General features: G+C 41.5%; 1 pseudogene; it reads left to right on the top strand.

The window, feature by feature from the left end:
• Positions 1 to 20,825, top strand: part of LOC149237736 (WAT1-related protein At3g18200-like) — a 59,730-nt pseudogene extending 38,905 nt beyond the window's left edge.
• The last annotated feature ends 269 nt before the right edge of the window (positions 20,826 to 21,094 follow it).

The raw sequence follows: 21,094 nt of genomic DNA, 5'->3' as shown, positions 1-21,094 counted from the left end.
CTTGGAATCCCAGCTCTTTTTGTTGTCCTTAACAGTTTTTTGATTACCTTTACCAGACTCTTGTTAGATGATTCTGCTAGGCCATTTCCTTGAGGATAATATGGGGTAGAATGAACCATTTGAATGCCCATGGATTCAATCATGTCCACCAATTCTTTTTCCTTGAAAGTTGTTGCATTATCAGTGACTAGTTTGGTTGGGAAATCAAATCTAGTGAAAATATTCTCATTCAAGAACTTTATGACAACTTGATGTTTGGCATTCTTAGTGGGTATAGACTCAATCCACTTGGTGAAATAATCAGTGGCTACTAAGATCCATTTGTGTTGGCCATTGGAATGTTGGTTGATCTCACCTATAAAGTCCAAGCCCCACTACTGGAAAGGACCATTAACATGTACTGGTTTCAAGGGAAGAGATTTTAGCTACTGTCTTCCTGCAAACCTCTGACACTTGTCACAAGATTTCACAAAAGAAAACACATCAGAGAAAAAAGTAGGATAATAATACCCAGTCCTCAGGATTTTGTGGGTTGTGGTTTTCCAATAATGATGACCTCCACAGATGCTAGAATGGAATTGGTGTATGACTTCCACAACCTGTTCTTTATCTAGACATCTCAAGAGGATTCCTGATGGGTCATTCCAATAAAGCAAATTTTTATTAATGCAGAATTTGGTTGATCTGAGTTTAATGGCTTGGGCTTGACTCGAGCTAAGCCCTGGAGGGACTTCTAGCTTCTGCAAGAAATAAAATATGTTGGAATACCATTCACAGGTGGCTAGATTTTTAGCGAGAGACTGATTTTTCTTTTTTTATTCTGCTGCTCCTATTTGCTCATCATCTAAATTTAGACCCATCCAATTTATGTCTAACAAGCTGAAATTTTCTTCAGCCATAAGTTTAGCCAAGCCCTAGCCTTTGACAAGATTAGTGGGCTTCACCTCTATGTTAAACTCTATGAATTTTGAAATCCATTTAGCTCTCTTTCCATCAACATCTAGCTAAGTTAAGACATATTTTACTGATGCTGAAGGTACATCTACAACTACTTTGGAATGCATAATATAAATTTTGAATGCCTTTAAAGATTTTATGAGAGCATAAGCTTGTTTTTCAATAAGGTCATACCTTAGTTCATCATCCCTTAGACTTTTACTGAAAAAGACCACGGGGTGCTCTATGCCTTCATCATTTTTCCACAACAGAACTGTTGCAAGTGTATCATAAGAGGTAAAAGAGAAGATACAAAACTCCTTAGTGTAATCTGGGTTGATTAGAGTGGGAGATTCCATCATCGCTTGCTTGATTGCTTCAAAAGAGCTTCTTGAATCATTGCCCATTTTATTTCTGATCCTTTCTTCAGCATGAAAGTGATGTGCTTTACTAGCTCTGCAAAGTTTGGAATGAACCTCCTTACAAAATTAATCTAACCCAAGAAGGATTGAATGTCCCTTTTTGACCTTGGGATGCACAATGTTTGAATGGCTTGAACTCTTTCTAGATCAATCTTCACACCTTCAGTGGAAACAATATGTCCCAGAAGTTTGCCTTCTTCTAGAGCAAACTATGACTTCTTTGGGTTCACCAAAATTCCAAACTATCTGCACTTTAGGAAGACCTTCTTTAAATGCTGTGAATGGTCTTTGTGGTTGCTGGAGAACATCGTTATGTCATCCAGATAAATAAGGACAAACTTTTCCTTCTCTCCCATAAAAGCTATGTCCATGGCCCTCTGAAATGTAGCACCAACATTCATCGGTCCAAAAGGCATCTTGGAGTACATGAAAGTGCCCCAAGGAGTAGTGAAGGCGGTCTTTTCCTGATCTTTTGGATGTACAACAACCTGATTGTAACTTGGAAATCCATCTAAGAAAGACATGACTGTGGCCCCTGAAACACTTTGCAGCAAGTTTTCCATCTTAGGCAGGGGGTAGTTATCTTTTTTAGAGCACTTGTTTAGATTTCTGAAGTCAACACAAAGCCTAATTTCTCCATTTTTCTTTCTCACTACCACAAGGTTAGCTATCCATTTTGAATAGCTTAGGGGAACTATGATTTTGGCATCCAACAGCTTCTTGATCTCCTTCTCAATCAAAGGCAATAATAGAGGGCTAATAGGTCTTAATCTCTGCTTAAAAGGGGTAGTGTTCTTTTCCAGTGGAATATTGTGTTGAATGATGTTTGTATCATAGGTTTTAAGATCACTGTATTCCCAGGCAAAAATATCAGGGAATTGCTTCATGAGGGTGCAATACTCAGAATTCTGGGTAGAAGACAAATGAGTGGACAGATTGATGTATTCCGGATGGGCTGGGTTCCCTATATTGTTTTTACGAACAACAGACTCGTTTTCTATTTCGGCAAGCTTATAAGGCACATCGTTATCATCGAACAGTTTCTCTAGAGGCACCGATCCCTTTGGTATATAATTACTGGCAGCTGGACAATTATTCCTTAGCTGATCTCGTTTTTTAACATTGACTGGCCGCATTCTTCCATGGTTTCATTTTCTTGGTCGATGTGTGTTTCAACAAATTCCTCAATGACTTGTAAAAACCTGTTAATTTCCTCATCGTCTTAAAAAACTCTCCAATATTTGACATTGTCAAGTAGAGATGGTCTATATCTTACTTGAACTTCATATGTCAATTTAGGAGGCAAAGGAGGAATAAACGTGCTAGCAGACACAACAAGGGAGTCGACAAGCTGGTTCTTCATTCTTGGAATATAGGAAATGTTAAAATTATTAAAAGAATCCTTGAGCCTCCATGCCTCATCTTTGTATGCTTTCATCCTTGGATGCTTTGCTTGGAAAGTTTTATCTACCTGTTGAATAATGAGGTCTACATCTCCAAACACTTTCAAGCCTTTGATGCCCATTTCTTTAGCAGCGCTTAAGCCCAGAATCAAAGCTTCGTACTCTGCTATGTTGTTTGTGACCTGAAAGGTTAATTTGAAAGAAAAATGAATGTATTCCTGTGTGGGTGACACAAGGACTACACCTACCCCTGCGGCTTCCTTAGAGCAAGCCCCATCAAAGAACATGTCCCAAATCTGTGGGCCTGTTATAGGACGAATTGACCTCCTAATCAACTTAGAGGAGAAGGAAAATATGATTGAAATATTGACCACAGTTGCAGGCCCAGAATCCACACTAACGCTCTCTGTACATTGATAACTTGCTTTATAAAGCTTGTTTACAAGCATAAAGGAGCGTTAGTCAAGCTTCTAACTCATGTTGTTAGACCAGAGGGAGCGTTAGTGAACTTTAGTGATGCTCAAGTGGTTATGCCAACGAATCTACCATAAAATATCTAGATATCATTTCCCTAAATGTGTGCAAGAAAAGCAGGGAAACTCCAAAAATCAAGATATTTGGAGAAATTATATTCTGGAAACAGAGGCAAATGGAAAAAAGCTAGTAAAAGAGGCAGGTTCATGGTTTTTACCCAAAAGAACTACAGGTGGAGTTGGGAAGCCCTAATTCGATTGCTATTTAAGCAACGAGAGGTCCATTGCACAACGGTCAGAGAATTTAGAAGGATAGTACATGGTGTTGTCGTGATATTGTCATATTCTTGAAGGAGCTAGCTGAAAGAAGGTGAGAGAGAGAGAGGAAGAAGGGATAAAGAAGGCTGCTGCAACAGGGTTGTTGTAATCACTCTTCTGTTCTGAATATAGGACTACGGTTGTGTTCCACTACTCGAAGTGTCGATGATATTGTGCATTTATTTTTCCATTCAGATGCTTGTTGTGTTGAGTAGACAAGTTACACATTTATACATGTTTGTTACAGATTATTTCATTAATTGTCAGAAGTATATGCTGTGATTGGTTTGATTCATTCTTTTGTGTAGGAATCGTCTTGGAGCCAGTCAGGAGGAGTTCTTCTTACTGCACAGAGATCCCCAAGCGAATCTAGAAAGAACCAAAGGTGATCCTTTCTCCATATCCTGTCAATATATGTGAGAGAGATGAACATGTGTGTAACAGGTACCTTTTGCAGATAAACTTACGGTTTGTCAGAAGTCCCGGGAAGACTTTCAATGGTAGTTTTCATCCCATGCATTTTACCCCATAGTAGAACTGGTGACTCTGCTGGGGACTATACTTTAGTTCCCAGTTATCCGGACTCCTCTTAGATCTCTTCTCTCTTCTATGAGCTTCTCGCTTCTTCATATCCTTCTCTGATCCACCATTTAGTTTTTTGCAGCCTGCAAAGTTGCTTTCTCTTCAGAAACTAATCCCAAAATCCCACTTTTTGAGCTCTTTCCCTCACTATCGCAGGTTGTTGGTCTACACAGAGCTTTATAAAGCTCTTTGATTGTGCACAGGGAGCCTTATTGGCCAAACTAAAGCTCTGTGTACACATAGATAGAGCGTTAGTGACCCATTTCCATGTTTCTCAAGAGATTTTGTGGACCAAAAGGGGGGGAAACTTGTCCCAAGGGTTGAATCAAGATTTGCAACAGTATCATGCTAACAAAGTTGGTGTCTTAGAATTTATTTTTTAAGAAAATGCTTCAGTTTTTCTCTCACAAAAGAAATTTTTATTGAAAGAATCGCTAATAGAGTGTACATCTCCTTCTGTCAAATTAGTTGTAGGCTGCTTTATTTTGCTTCAATAGTTGATAGGGAATATTGAGAAAAGGAACTTTCGGTTATGCAAAGTGTTGAATTATTTTTAGATGCACTGGCGAATACATGAATATGTGAAATAATACATGTGTAGAATAAAACTTGCTTGCATAAGAAATTGCTTTTTTTTTCTTCAAAGCATTGTTCTGCACAGTTTATTGAGTCGAGAGTCTCATAATATTCATACGTCAACACCCCCTCCCAAGACAAATTAAAAAGTACACTAAAATTTACGCAAAAATCAATCAAATACTCTTTTTTAGAGCAAACCAACATTAGATAGATTAGAACCTTGGGATAAGAGAGTGAGTCAACTACCCAAGGTTGAAAATCAAACTAGTGTCGTTAAAGAGTGAAAAATCCTTCTGCACTCATATTACCGAGACCGCTCCACTCACAACGGAGCTAAATACGAGACAACATTGGATTGTAATCGAAGGTAGTCTGCCTTCTTCTACAACTCTTTTGGGCATTATGTGTAACGGGGGTCCCTTCAGGGATTTCAGAACTGATTCGGGGACTCAGGTATCCTGCCCACACATCGTGTTATCTGCGACTATGTCCCCCCTGGTAATGTCTGTGATTTGAGGTATCTCTAGAGGCCAATACTTCTAGGTACTTACCTAAGGTGACTGGGACGGGTTGTCTTGGTACCTCAAACGGATGGACCTACTTTGTCTTCACTTTTTGGGAGGGTGCTCATCTTCACGAGAGTACTTGGCCCCTTAATCTGAGGTTCAGGCGAAGCTCAAAAGTAACCATAACTGTACATTTTTCCATTCTTCTCTGTTACTCATTGCGAGTCTGGGTTTCATCTCTAGTAACCGGTGTTTATCAGACAAGGTAATTTCACTTTGTTTTCTGATTGTCATTTTTAGTGTATTTTTTTCCTTTTTAGGTACCTGAGTGCTATTGTTTTTGAGACTTAAAGAATATCACCTTAAAAATTAATCTAATAAAATTTACCAGTCATTGTGGCTACATACGGCCCTAACTGTCAATCCAGATGGTTGTTAAGACTTCCTCCACTCACTGTGGAGGATCTACCGAGATCCACTGTCTCAGATTCCTCATCGTCTAGGAATCGGTCTCCTAAATAACACACGGGATCATTTTGGACGACTGACGATTCTGATTTGCCGGAGGATTTCTTCACTAAAGGATTTGTTCCTCATTTTAACACTCCGCTTACAAATCTGTCGAATCTTGTTATTGATCCCATTGTACTAGTACTTCAGTCTTCACTGGGAGGAACTCTCCCATCTATTCAGTTGGCACCTCAAGGGTTGTGGAATTATAGATACATTGTGAGTCCTCTACCACTTCCCCAGTCGACGGTCATCACAACACTGGCAATGTGGAACCCCACAATCCCATTTGTCCTAGGTACTGCAACTCACATCACACCCTCTATCAGCGGAACCTAGCAGATGCCAGGTTCCACTCCTATGGTGCACCAAAGCATACCTTTGACTAGTGCCACATATAGTGCTCCATATAACACTCAATGTGGCACTATGGGTGCGGTTCTAGTTTACCAAAACCAAGGTCGGCCGTCAATGTATGGTTATAACCCCCAGATTCAGATATCTGGGGTGGTCCCCAAAATGCACATGATGGCGGGGAATGTCACAGTTCCCCCACCGTTCTCAGGCATGGATGGACAGTTTCTGATTGACATGAGTTTTCCCTCTATCAATCAAAGCCATATGGTCAATTCAGTGTCAGTTGGGAATCTAGAAGGGATCCCCACCCAATCCATGGGGGCACCCTACTCACAAGCTCATATGAGTCAAGGGGGCACCGCTTATACTAGGGGCAACTTCATACCCGAGTATCAAAATCCTCATGGCAATCCACTTTACAACACCATACTACAAAGCAACTGCTACACCTTGCAGCCCATGTACAACATCAGGAACCAAACAATGGGTGAAGCGTAGAGCTCCTCAGGTCATTCGTCATCACAATGGTTTGAGTCAGGGGCACCCAACAATTTGCCTTTTCTAGCAACATTCGATATCCCCAACTTATACAAGTTGACTAATGACCCCATCTACCATAACATACAGTGGCCATCGATCTTGTGTAAAATACCAGCAGATATTCCTAAGTTCGACGGAAAACAAGGGGAGGATCCAGGCACTCACGTCACCACCTACCATCTATGGTGTGTTTCTAACTCCATGGTGGATGATAGTGTTCGGTTGCATCTATTTCCCCATACCCTCACTGGCAATGCTGCAAAGTGGTATATTGAGTTACCACGTGTGTCAGTGAATACCTTTGACGCTTTAGCGATGGACTTCCTAAAGCACTTTCAGTTACCTATCCGTTATGAGACAAGGATGGAGCTCCTTACCTCGTTTCGTCAAGATACTGCCACCCACATCTCCGATCATATCCATGAATGGAGACATAGGCGAAGGTTAGTCAAAGCCCCCATCCCTAACTTTCTCTTAACAGACTAGTTCTGTAAGTCGCTAATCCCGCAAATCGCTAGAGATGTTGCTCTAGGTGGTGCGGTCACGGAGGAACAATCCATATATCGTGCCCAGCACTTGGATTTAATTTATTCATAGTCTGGCACTATCTACGACATTATCCCCTATGCTCCTAGTAACCCCAATCCCCCCACCACTCAGCACCCTGGAGTGCATGCCGACGGGATCGTCGACACAACCTCCACTGGCGCTATAAAACAACTCAGTGGGTCCGTTGCTAATTTGGTAGTGGACCCCTCTACCAAAACGACTGCTCTTCTTGCCATTGCAATTAACTCTGTGCAGTCTACATAGAAATCTAGTAGCAAGAACAAGAAGAAATAGAATAAGAACACTCCTTCTGAGGAGTAGTCATCTAAGCATCCTAACCTAGAACAGAAGGCTGTTGCGCCTACTGATACGGAAAAGGATAAAGGCACCAACTATTCATGAAAACTCTATCTTGAAGATCACGTAACTTGGCATTGTCCGTGTCTTCAAGAATGCATAGATTACCTTACCAAGAAAGATTCTAGTAAGGCACCTGTTGTCCTTAGAAATCCTTTTCCTAATCAACAGCAGCAACATCTCGTTGCCAACCAACTGCCACCCACGTCAGGGTGTAGCGATAGTTCAAAACAACCTTCAGCTGGTGAAGGAAGTTGTACCGTTTACACATTTGAAATGGTAGAACTAACAACCAGAGCCAAATCATATGAAGCTCCTGTCACTCCGATGGTAGAATCATCCGCAGGTCAAAACCCATTGTTGCCCAACAATTTGCAAATCGAAAGGCCGGTTGAGGAATTTGTAATTTGACCCCCCAAGGGGGCACTTCGACACACAACGCACAACACATCTCCACGTGCCACTCAACACTACAACATCGTAAAGGACTTGGCACAAGCACGGTCGGCTATGTCGGTGCTCGAAGTATTACAAACATGCCCCAGCCAAAGGAAAGCTTTGCTTTCGGCTATCGTGGGTATTGACCCTACGGATTCGATGCTTGCCATTTTCGACATGGACAAATGTAAACCTCCCCTTTCACACTAGCTTGCATTTCAGGTGCATATCACTTCGAAAGGGAAAGGTATACACTGAACTGTCATCGGTGAAGTAGCTTCAACCTACGTCATGTCGGCTTCATGTTGGCTAACCTTGGGTTCCCCAATCCTCTCACTGCCATCGAACTCTCTTAAAGCTTTTGATGGCCACACCTTTGTCCCAAAAGGATACATAGCCAATTTTCCCATCAATTTGGCTGGGAAAATAGTAACGGTGGATGTAGAAGTCATAGACCGAAAACTCGACTATAATCTATTGCTAGGTCGTAGTTGGACATATGCCATGACAGCCGTCGTTTCCACTGTCTTTTGTATCATCCTATTTCCATTAGATGGAAAGGTCATAACAGTGGATCAGTTGTCTTTCTACGCCTCTCATTATTCACCATTACCACACGGCTTCATACCCCCAGTAGGTGGTGTAATTGACAGCTTTGTCAGTATCGATACCGGTATGTTGAAGGCTTCCTCCCTGATGGGTTTTTTTCCTCTTCCACAATCGGTCAACATGCTTTCATCAATTCCTTATGAACTAACTGATCTCTGGATCCTAACGGCGCCTTCAAACCTTGACACATTCGGAGACCAGATGTCATTGTCATCAACTGCATCAGCCTACCAAGGAATTCAATCAGCATCCACATCTTCGGTAAAGTTGGCTATCGTCGATGGTACCACCCGCCTTCCCATAACCGCTCTTCCTTTAGATACATGCGATCAACTCCCCTCAACGGACAAAGCCATTAGAGAAATCATGAGTTTTGGAGAGCAACATTGGGAAGAATGGAATATTCGGGGTTCGACATCTGATTTGGATATGATGCCACTTCAAGTCCTCTCCTCTAACACAAACGAAATCATTTCCCCACCCTATACAAGCATTCAAACTTCTGGGGTGGAGGAAAATATGGACGACACTTCCAGGTCAATGCCCATAGATAGTTCAGTCACGACAGACACCATGGAAGACACCGCAATAAGCGTAGATTGCAGTGCTGAGGAAATTTCAAACTGCACCTGTCTACATAAGAAATTCCATGAAGAATTTGTTTGGTCAGGAGGAAATTCCTGACTTTAACCCGTCATTTTCATGCATGCGATCCAACTTTATGACGAAGAAAGACGGAATGGGTGGCCACTTCCTTCCCTCGATATAGCTGTTGAACCCATGCTCAGCCCTACGGCTCAAGAAGAATGCCTACTGTACCTCAAACAACAAGATAAAACCTGTAGAGCTGCTGATTTAGCACTTGCAGCTCACAAGGAGCGGGTATAAGCTAGATTTGCACAAGTGGTTAGGTTTTCTTCTTTCCAAGAGGGTGACTTCGTATCACTTTATAATCCAAAAGATAATCTCTTAGAGGCATGCACGCTTCGACCCATTTGGCTAGTTCCCTATGTCATAACTAAAGTCCTCCCCTTAGGGGCATATGAACTACAAGATTGGGATGAAAACCCACTCAAGGAGCCCATATATGGGCTCTATCTGAAAAAGTATTTTGCCTAGTGTCATGATGGGTAGGTACTTTGTAATTTTATGTATTCATAAGTTTTGCATCCCTTTTTTGATGTGATTGGGTTTTTTTGTTATTTAGTGGAGTACTTGTTTCATACATTTTGTTAGCAATGCAGATGTCGTCATTGCCCCTAGCATATGTAGGATACGTGGATGGTGCCAGTCGTCACACACGGCACATTGCATTAGCTGCTTGGGTCATCTATACACCCGAGTCATAACTATTTTTCTCTGGGGGAGTCTTTATTGGTACTACCACCAACAACATTGTTGAGTACATGTCCGTCGTTTCGCTTCTCATAGAAGCGTCATCAAGGGGCATCTCCAATCTGGTGGTCAGGTTAGACTCCCAGCTAGTCATTATGTGATTGACCAATCATTATCACGTCCACAATCCAACCTTGTTACGTAACTACCTAAGGGTACGCCCCTTGGAACGTCGATTTGACACAATCACATTTGTTATAATAGCATGCATGAGAAGTATAAACATTTACTAAAGTTAAAGATTTATCACAAAAAACGTTTTTAAAAACATATTTACACCACCAAAAATACCAAAAACTATCCGTACACACACACACACACACACACACATATATATCTATCTATATATATATATATATATATATATATATATATATATATATATATATATATATATATATATATATATATATATATATATATATATATATATAGATATATATATATATATATATAGAAATCTAGTTTTTTACATCAAAAAAATTCCAAAACTTGCATGAGTTAAGTACAAAATGGCTCAAAGCCCAGCTATAAACGCTCATATGGCTACGCCAGAATACCTGCTAAAATGAGCCTATTGCTCCACAAAAGCTAAAACAGCTCTAGCTACCCTCCGAAGAGGAACCAAAAACTGCTCAGGTACACCAACAGTGTGTCGCTGCATATGAGCATGAATCTCCCTCATAGGAAGGGGAGGGACACCCATATTCAAACCCTCTAGGTTCCTCAGAACTTGGCGGAGACTGTCGGAATCACCCCCTCCAGCATGTAGTTGGCCACCTCATCGCACATAGCGAGGTTGGCCTGCAGGTCGTACTGGTGGCACATCTGTGTTAAAGCATAAAAGTTTCATGTCAGTTCTTATCTCATCGTTAAAAAACATTACATATACATTCAAAAGTACAAAAACATTTAAGTACTATCAACATTATTCTCACATTGAGGACCCCAATTGGTCCCGGGCAGTAGCATCAAGTCTGGGTCGCCGGTAAAGTCCATACCTTCATAGGCATAGGCATCAACAATCATGATCTGGCTGCGAAGCCACTAGAATAAGTCTTCGTCAATGAAATATCAGAGTGGTCCTCCTCTTGTGCGAGGATCAAGTGATGACCAGCGACCCTGCCTCAGCTCCCTCGGATCAAAGGGACCTAAGCTCACTCGTGGGTGCATGATAGGTACCCTCTCAAGGATAAATGAGACTATGATAGTACTGTACCCAAAACTATGTTGGGTATGGGTCTTGCATGCTATCAATTCTGTCTTCAACTAGCAAAGCACTGCTTCACACTAGTTGAACATCTGGAGCTGGACACAGTCAATGGCAAGCAACATTTTGGCCTTTGTTGCCACGTGGGGACTTTTTGACCTTGCCAAATGCACAATCAACCATAAAACTACCCTCATAGACCGAGATCGAATCCTCTCTATTGAGACTCTGTTGCTAACTAATCCACTCCCAGGGATGCAGTAGATATCTACCAGCTCTGAAGTAGATCGTGGATCTAACCTGCCACCGGTAAGGTTTGCATGTGCCCCACAACACGACAAACCAGTCAAAAATAAATGTCATCCCGGTCAATGGCTAGCTCTTGATCTCCAATTTTCAACACTTGCTCGTGTTCATCCCAGCGTTGTATGATCCATCTCAGTAGCTCCTCCTATCCTTTCATTAGCTCTAGCCTTACATACTTCAACAAATCGCAGCAGCGCAATGCAAGTATGCAAGCTGGATCATTTCGCATCAGCAATTCCTCATTGTCATGGGCCCGTTCTCTCCATAGGTGAGTCATTTCAGCTCAAAACCTACACAAATTAACCCTAAAATCAGTTAAAATGGGGCAAAATCACTTAAGGAATCCTTTCATGAGGGTTTCAAATGTGCCCTACTACCTTAACGCCCCTCCCAGTGTTTCACAAGGAGGATTAATGCCCTTCCATGATTCGTACAAAGCGTTTAACGCTCCCTACTAACCTGCTGGAGGGCATTAGTGTGCAAACATGGCTCTAGGGCACCTCAGATCTGCAAATTTCCACCCAAAAAACTGATTAAAAAAGGTTTAATAAAGCATAGAGCAAGGTTTTAGCTCTCACCTAGGACTAATAGCACGTCAAATGGTTGCCCGGATCTCCTGCAATGGTTCGCAGAAAATCTGCTCCTCTTTAGCTCCAACTAGCTCTCACAAACTTCAAAATAGTGAAATTGATGCGTGTGAAAGCTCAAAGCATTTCTTTATATAACTATGAGAGGCATGATTTTTTGAAAAAGTCATTAAAGAGGAATAGTCCATTCTACATGATTTTTTGTCATGCATGAACCTAGATAATAGGAATTGCTGCCTTTTTATTGCTTTTGATGAAAGTACTTCAGGAATGAAAAGCAGTAAAAGCTACATGCAAGACTTTGTAGAGCACTGTTAGGGATATTTTATTTCTCTTTAAAAAATATAAACATCCCCGAGCTTTTTTCCTTGTGCTCATTAAATCTATGCAACAATAAATAGAGCACTGTTAGGGATATTTTATTTCTCTTTAAAAAATACAAACATCCTCGAGTTTTCATTGTTAAGCTGGTTAAACACTTTCTAACTACGTTAGAGCACTATTAGGGATATTTTATTGCTCTTTAAAAAATATAAACATCCCCGAGCTTTTGTTCTTGTGCTCATTAAATCTATCCAACGATGAATAGAGAACTTTTGGAGACATTTTATCACTCTTTAATAAACATAAACACCTCTGAGTTTTTGTAGTAGAGCTCGTTAAACATATATACCACAATCCGTAAAGCACTTTTGTTGGATATTTTATCGCTCTTTAAACAATATAAACATCCCCGAGTTTTTCATCATTTGCACTCGTTAAATATATGCAAACGATGCTCTAAGCACCTCTTTTTTTTATCTAGTTCCAGCTCATAAACTGAAAAAGACCAACGGAGCATCCTTTTTAGGCACTTTTCTCTCACTCTTTAAACTAAAAAAATCCCGAGTTTTGTCTTGCTGCTCACTAAACATGCTAAAGATGACCCGAGTATTCTTTCACGTACTTCTTTCAAGCTCGTTAAAAAATGAAAAATCCTGAGTTTTGTTACTAAGCTCGTTAAAGTGTCATGACAAAATGCGATTTTAGTCCGTCGCCTCGTACTCGTAACAAAATGAGGTTGACATCTATTGGAAAAAGGTTTCTCTTTATCTAGGTCCAGTAGATTAAATATGGAAAAGTAATCGATACAGGTATACTATCAACCTTTTGTCACACCCGTTTAACAACTATGACAAAGGGACCACCATGGAGTCTCTCTTTACGACCTTTTTAGACTGTCTAAAGATGAAAAGATCACCAAGTTTTCTAGTCTGGACTCTTTAAATACACGGACAAGGTATAGAGTCATTCTTTTTACGATACTTTTCAGACTCTTAAAAGATGAAAAAATCAACGAGTTTTCCTATCTGGACTCATTAAACTAATCAGATAGGGCAAAGAGTCATTATTTTTTGCGATCCTTTTCAGACTCTCTAAACATGAAAATATCGATGAGTTTACCCGTCTGGTCTCCTTAAAAATCAGATGGGGAAAAGTGGAAATACAACCGTATTCTGAAGCGTGGTTTGGCAACAAAAGTTCCCATGAACATGGCACTCCCTCAGATAAACTGTCATTTTGATAGCCTCTCAATGTGAACCCTACCAACCTATGAGTTTTTAGCCTATATACCCTAATGCCATTGCATCTCCGTATCTTAAACACTCTGTAGTGTTCATGAGTTTAGTGTTGTCTGGTTAAAACCGTTGCCGTGCCTTCTATTGTTCAAGGGTCCCTACTTGTTTCCTCAATCAAATGACCCTACATATCCTTTCATCATGCCCTCCATTGTCTAGACCCAAAAGCTCAAAAGTTTCTTCAAAAAAAAAAATCATCCTTGTCCGGTTTCGTGTCGATTGATGTAGGACACGTCATTGCCTACCTTTCGACAAGTTCCTTCCTATCGAAATCAACACTATATCTAGGAAAATAACCCAGAAACACATTCAGTGCTTTGGTGCTTCTAGACATTAGTGGCAGGTTACCTTGTGCTTGATCACGGGTTTTCATCATTGGCTCCTAGTTAAGCGATTCTACGAGTGTTTGACGACAAAAAATATTTCACACTCATTAGTTTTCACTGTACATCTTGGAGACCATCACCATTATCAGTGGCCTTCCTTGCATCTGTTAACAGTCTCCATTATTGGCTGGTAATCAGATGATTTCATGCATGTTCGACGTCAACTCATTTTATCACATGTACTGATCTATGCTATTCGGTGAAGCAGGAATCAAGAACTTAGGTAGAGGCTTACATCATTCAGCCTTGTTTCCTCTCCCAAGCTGCGATATTGTTCTTTGAAGACAACCATTTCAGGATAATCTATTATGACACTGGATCCACCCTATGCCATATTGGCGGCCAACATTGTTATATCTCTGAGGAGAAAGTTACTCTGACATAGCTCCTGAGAATGGGATTGACCGACTCAGGACATGATTTTAGCAGTTCATATATATGTACTTTTGTTGTATCATGTTTTCCTTATCACCCGAAACTTATCTCTCTCTCTATAAAGATTTTGACAGGAAACTACAGTATTTTCATAAAGTATTTCGACCATCGTCTCTGCCTCTGATCTCATACTTTAGGGGGCATCTGTTATAGTACAAATTGACCTCCTAATCAACTCAGAGGAGAAGGACAAGATGACTGAAAGATTGACCACAGTTGCAGGCTGAGAATCCACACTAACGCTCTATGTACATTGATAACCTGCTTTATAAAGCTAGTTTACAAGCATAAAGGAGCATTAGTCAAGCTGCTACCTCATGTTGTTAGACGAGAGGGAGTGTTAGTGAAATTTAATGATGCTCAAGTGGTTATGCCAATGAATCTGCCATAAAATATCTAGATATCAGTTCCATAAATTTGTGCAAGAAATGCAGGGAAACTCCAAAAATCAAGATATTTGGAGAAATTCTATTCTGGAAACAGAGGCAAATGGGAAAAACCTGGTAAAAGAGGCAGGTTCATGGTTTTTACCCAAAAGAACTATAGGTGGAGTTGGGAAGCCCTAATTCGATTGCTATTTAAGCAACGAGAGGTCCATTGCACAACAGTCAGAGCATTTAGAAGGATAATACATGGTGTTGTCGTGATATTGTCATATTCTTGAAGGAGCTAGCTGAAAGAAGGTGAGAGAGAGAGAGGAAGAAGGGATAAAGAAGGCTGCTGCAACAGGGTTGTTGTAATCACTCTTCTGTTCTGAATATAGGACTGCAGTTGTGTTCCACTACTCGAAGTGTCGATGATATTGTGCATTTATTTGTCCATTCAGATGCTTGTTGTGTTGAGTAGATAAGTTACACATTTATACATGTTTGTTACAGATTATTTCATTAATTGTCAGAAGTATATGCTGTGATTGGTTTGCTTCATTCTTTTGTGTAGGAATCGTCTTGGAGCCAGTCAGGAGGAGTTCTTCTTACCGCATGGAGATCCCCAAGCGAATCTAGAAAGAACCAAAGGTGATCCTTTCTCCATATCCTGTCAATATATGTGAGAGAGATGAACATGTGTGTAACAGGTACCTTTTGCAGATAAACTTACGGTTTGTCAGAAGTCTCGGGAAGACTTTCATTGGTAATTTTCATCTCGTGCATTTTACCCCATAGTAGAACTGGTGACTCTGCTGGGGACTATACTTTAGTTCCCAGTTATCCGGACTCCTCTTAGATCTCTTCTCTCTTCTATGAGCTTCTCGCTTCTTCATATCCTTCTTTGATCCACCATTTAGTTTGTTGCATCCTGCAAAGTTGCTTTCTCTTCAGAAACTAATCCCAAAATCCCACTTTTTGAGCTCTTTCCCTCTCTATCGCAGGTTGTTGGTCTACATAGAGCTTTATAAAGCTCTTTGACTGTGCACAGGGAGCCTTAGTGGCCAAACTAAAGCTCTGTTTACACATAGATAGAGCGTTAGTGACCCATTTCCATGTTTCTCAAGAGATTTTGTGGACCAAAAGGGGGGGAACTTGTCCCAAGGGCTGAATCAAGATCTGCAACAGTATCATGCTAACAAAGTTGGTGTCTTAAAATTTATTTTTTAAGAAAATACTTCAGTTTTTCTCTCATAAAAGAAATTTTTATTGAAAGAATCGCTAATAGACTGTACATCTCCTTCTGTCAAATTAGTTGTAGGCTGCTTTATTTTGCTTCAATAGTTGATAGGGAATATTGAGAAAAGGAACTTTCGGTTATGCAAAGTGTTGAATTATTTTTAGATGCACTGGCAAATACATGAATATGTGAAATAATACATGTGTAGAATAAAACTTGCTTGCATAAGAAATTGTTTTTTTTTTTTTTCAAAGCATTGTTCTGCACAGTTTGTCGAGTCGAGAGTCTCATAATATTCATACGTCAACACCCCCTCCCAAGACAAATTAAAAAGTACACTAAAATTTACGCAAAAATCAATCAGATACTCTTTTTTAGAGCAAACCAACATTAGATAGATTAGAACCTTGGGATAAGAGAGTGAGTCAACTACCCAAGGTTGAAGATCAAACTAGTGTCGTTAAAGAGTGAAAAATCCTTCTGCACTCATATTACCGAGACCGCTCCACTCACAACGGAGCTAAATATGAGACAACATCGGATTGTAATCGAAGGTAGTCCACCTTCTTTTACAACTCCTTTGGGCATTCTGTGTAACGGGGGTCCCTTCAGGGATTTCAGAACTGAGTCGGGGACTCAGGTATCCTGCCCACACATCGTGCTATCTGCGACTATGTCCCCCCTGGTAATGTCTGTGATTTGAGGTATCTCTAGAGGCCAATACTTCTAGGTACTTACCTAAGGTGACTGGGACGGGCTGTCTTGGTACCTCAAACAGATGGACCTACTTTGTCTTCACTTTTTGGGAGGGTTCTCATCTTCACGAGAGTACTTGGCCCCTTAATCTGAGGTTAAGGCGAAGCTCAAAAGTAACCGTAACTGTACATTTGGCCATTATTCTCTGTTACTCATTACGAGACTGGGTTTCATCTCTAGTAACCGATGTTTATCAGACAAGGTAATTTCACTTTGTTTGTTGATTGTCATTTTTAGTGTATTTTTTTCTTTTTTAGGTACCTGAGTGCTATTGTTTTTGAGACTTAAAGAATATCACCTTAAAAATTAATCTGATAAAATTTACCAGTCATTGTGGCTACATCCAGCCCTAACTGTCAATCTAGACGGTTGTTAAGACTTCCTCCACTCACTGTGGAGGATCTACCGAGATCCACTGTCTCAGATTCCTCATCGTCGAGGAATCGGTCTCCTAAATAACACACGGGATCATTTTGGACGACTGACGATTCTGATTTGCCGGAGGATTTCTTCACTAAAGGATTTGTTCCTCATTTTAACACTCCGCTTACAAATCTGTTGGATATTGTTATTGATCCCGTTGTACCAGTACTTCATTCTTCACTGGGAGGAACTCTCCCATCTATTCAGTTGGCACCTTAAGGGTTGTGGAATTATAGATACATTGTGAGTCCTCTACCACTTCCCCAGTCTACGGTCATCACAACACTGCCAATGTGGAACCCCACAATCCCATTTGTCCTAGGTACTGCAGCTCACATGACACCCTCTATCAGTGGAACCCAGCAGATGCCAGGTTCCACTCCTATGGTGCACCAAAGCATACCTTCGACTAGCGCCACATATAGTGCTCCATATAACACTCAATGTGGCAGTATGGGTGCGGTTCTGGTTTACCAAAACCAAGGTCGGTCGTCAATGTATGGTTATAACCCCCAGATTCAGATATCTGGGGTGGTCCCCAAAATGCACATGACGGCGGGGAATGTCACAGTTCCCCCACCGTTCTCAGGCATGGATGGACAGTTTCTGATTGACATGAGTTTTCCCTCTATCAATCAAAGCCATATGGTCAATTCAGTGTTAGTTGGGAATCTAGAAGGGATCCCCACCCAATCCATGGGGGCACCCTACTCACAAGCTCAGATGAGTCAAGGGGGCACTGCTTATAATAGGGGCAAATTCATACCCGAGTATCAAAATCCTCATGGTAATCCACTTTACAACACCATACTACAAAGCAACTGCTACACCTTGCAGCCATGTACAACATCGGGAACCAAACGATGGGTGGAGCGTAGAGCTCCTCAGGTCATTCGTCATCACAATGGTTTGAGTCAGGGGCACCCAACAATTTGCCTTTTCTAGCAACATTGGATATCCCCAACTTATACAAGTTGACTAATGACCCCATCTACCATAACATACAGTGGCCACCGATCTTGTGTAAAATACCAGCGGATATTCCTAAGTTCGACGGAAAACAAGGGGAGGATCCAGGCACTCACGTCACCACCTACCATCTATGGTGTGTTTCTAACTCCATGGGGGATGATAATGTCCAGTTGCATCTATTTCCCCATACCCTCACTGGCAATGCTGCAAAGTGGTATATTGAGTTACCACGTGTGTCAGTGAATACCTTTGACGCTTTAGCGATGGACTTCCTAAAGCACTTTCAGTTACCTATCCATTATGAGACAAGGATGGAGCTCCTTACCTCGTTTCGTCAAGATACTGCCATGAATGGAGACGTAGGTGAATGTTAGTCAAAGCCCCCATCCCTAACTTTCTCTTAACACACTAGTTCTGTAAGTTGCTAATCCCGCAAATCGCTAGAGATGTTGCTCTAGGTGGTGCGGTCACGGAGGAACAATCCATATATCGTGCCCAGCACTTGGATTTAATTTATTCATAGTCTGGCACTATCTACGACATTATCCCCTATGCTCCTAGTAACCCCAATCCCCCCACCACTCAGCACCTTGGAGTGCATGCCGATGGGATCGTTGGCACAACCTCGACTGGCGCTATAAAACAACTCAGTGGGTCCGTTGAGAATTTGGCAGTCGACCCCTCTACCAAAACAACTGCTCTTCTTGCCATTGCAATTAACTCTGTGCAGTCTACATAGAAATCTAGTAGCAAGAACAAGAAGAAATAGAATAAGACAACTCCTTCTGAGGAGCAGTCATCTAAGCATCCTAACCTGAAACAGAAGGTTGTTGCTCCTACTGATACGGAAAAGAATAAAGGCACCAACTATTCATGAAAACTCTATCTTGAAGATCACGTAACTTGGCATTGTCCGTGTCTTCAAGAATGCACAGATTACCTTACCAAGAAAGATTCTAGTAAGGCACATGTTGTCCGTAGAAATCCTTTTCCTAATCAACAGTAGCAACATCTCGTTGCCTACCAACTGCCACCCACGTCAGGGTGTAGCGATAGTTCACAACAACCTTCAGCTGGTGAAGGAAGTTGTACCATTTACACATTTGAAATGGTAGAACTAACAACCAGAGCCAAATCATATGAAGCTCCTGTCACTCCGACGGCAGAATCATCCGCAGGTCAAAACCCATTGCTGCCCAACAATTTGCGAATTGAAAGGCCGGTTGAGGACTTTGTAATTTGACCCCCCAAGGGGGCACCTCGACACACAACGCACAACACATCTCCACGTGCCACTCAAAACTACAACATCGTAAAGGATTTGGCACAAGCACGGTCGGCTATGTCGGCACTCGAAGTATTACAAACATGCCCCAGCCAAAGGAAAGCTTTGCTTTCGGCTATCGGGGGTATTGACCCTACAGATTCGATGCTTGCCATTTTCGACATGGACAAATGTAAACCTCCCCTTTCACACTAGCTTGCATTTCAGGTGCATATCACTTCGAAAGGGAAAGGTATACACTGAACTGTCATCGACGAAGTAGCTTCAACCTACGTCATGTCGGCTTCATGTTGGCTAACCTTGGGTTCCCCAATCCTCTCACTGCCATCGAACTCTCTTAAAGCTTTTGATCCACACCTTTGTCCCAAAAGGATACATAGCCAATTTTGCCATCAATTTGGCTGGGAAAATAGTAACGGTGGATGTAGAAGTCGTAGACCGAAAACTTGACTATAATCTATTGCTAGGTCATAGTTGGACATATGCCATGACGACCGTCGTATCCACTGTCTTTCGTATCATCCTATTTCCATTAGATGGAAAGGTCATAATAGTGGATCAGTTGTCTTTCTGCGCCTCTCATTATTCACGATTACCACACGGCTTCGTAGCCCTAGTAGGAGGTGTAATTGACAACTTTGTCAGTATCGATACCGGTATGTTGAAGGCTTCCTCCCTGATGGGTTTTTTTCCTCTTCCACAATCGGTCAACATGCTTTCATCAATTCCTTATGAACTTACCGATCCCTGGATCCTAACGGTGCCTTCAAACCTTGACACATTCGGAGACCAGATGCCATTGTCATCAACTGAATCAGCCTACCAAGGAATTCAATCAGCATCCACATCTTCGGTAAAGTTGGCTATCGCCGACGGTACCACCCCCCTTCCCATAACCGCTCTTCCTTTAGATACATGCGATCAACTCCCCTCAACAGACAAAGCCATTAGAGAAATCATGAGTTTTGAAGAGCAACATTGGGAAGAATGGAATATTCGGGGTTCGACATCTGATTTGGATATGATGCCACTTCAAGTCCTCTCCTCTGACACAAATGAAAGCATTTCCCCACCCTATACAAGCATTCAAACTTCTGGGGTGGAGGAAAATATGGACGACACTTCCAGGTCAATGCCCATAGATAGTTTAGTCACGACAGACACCATGGAAGACACCCCAATAAGCGTAGATTGCAGTGCTGAGGAAATTTCAAACTGCACCTGCCTACATAAGAAATTCCATGAAGAGTTTGTTTGGTCAGGATGAAATGCCTGACTTTAACCCGTCATTTGTCATGCATGCGATCCAACTTTATGACGAAGAAAGACGGAATGGGTGGCCACTTCCTTCCCTCGATATAGCTGTTGAACCCATGCCCAGCCCTACGGCTCAAGAAGAATGCCTACTGTACCTCAAACAACAGGATAAAACCTGTAGAGCTGCTGATTTAACACTTGCAGCTCACAAGGAGCGGGTATAAGCTAGATTTGCACAAATGGTTAGGTTTTCTTCTTTCCAAGAAGGTGACTTCGTAT

This window comes from Pinus tabuliformis, chromosome 8, assembly GCF_031772625.1.
Source record: "Pinus tabuliformis cultivar Carrire ecotype Pingquan chromosome 8, CPIR1, whole genome shotgun sequence".
Classification (NCBI taxonomy): Eukaryota; Viridiplantae; Streptophyta; class Pinopsida; order Pinales; family Pinaceae; genus Pinus; species Pinus tabuliformis.
Note: the sequence above shows the minus strand (reverse complement) of the source record. Positions and strands in the feature narration are given on the sequence as shown.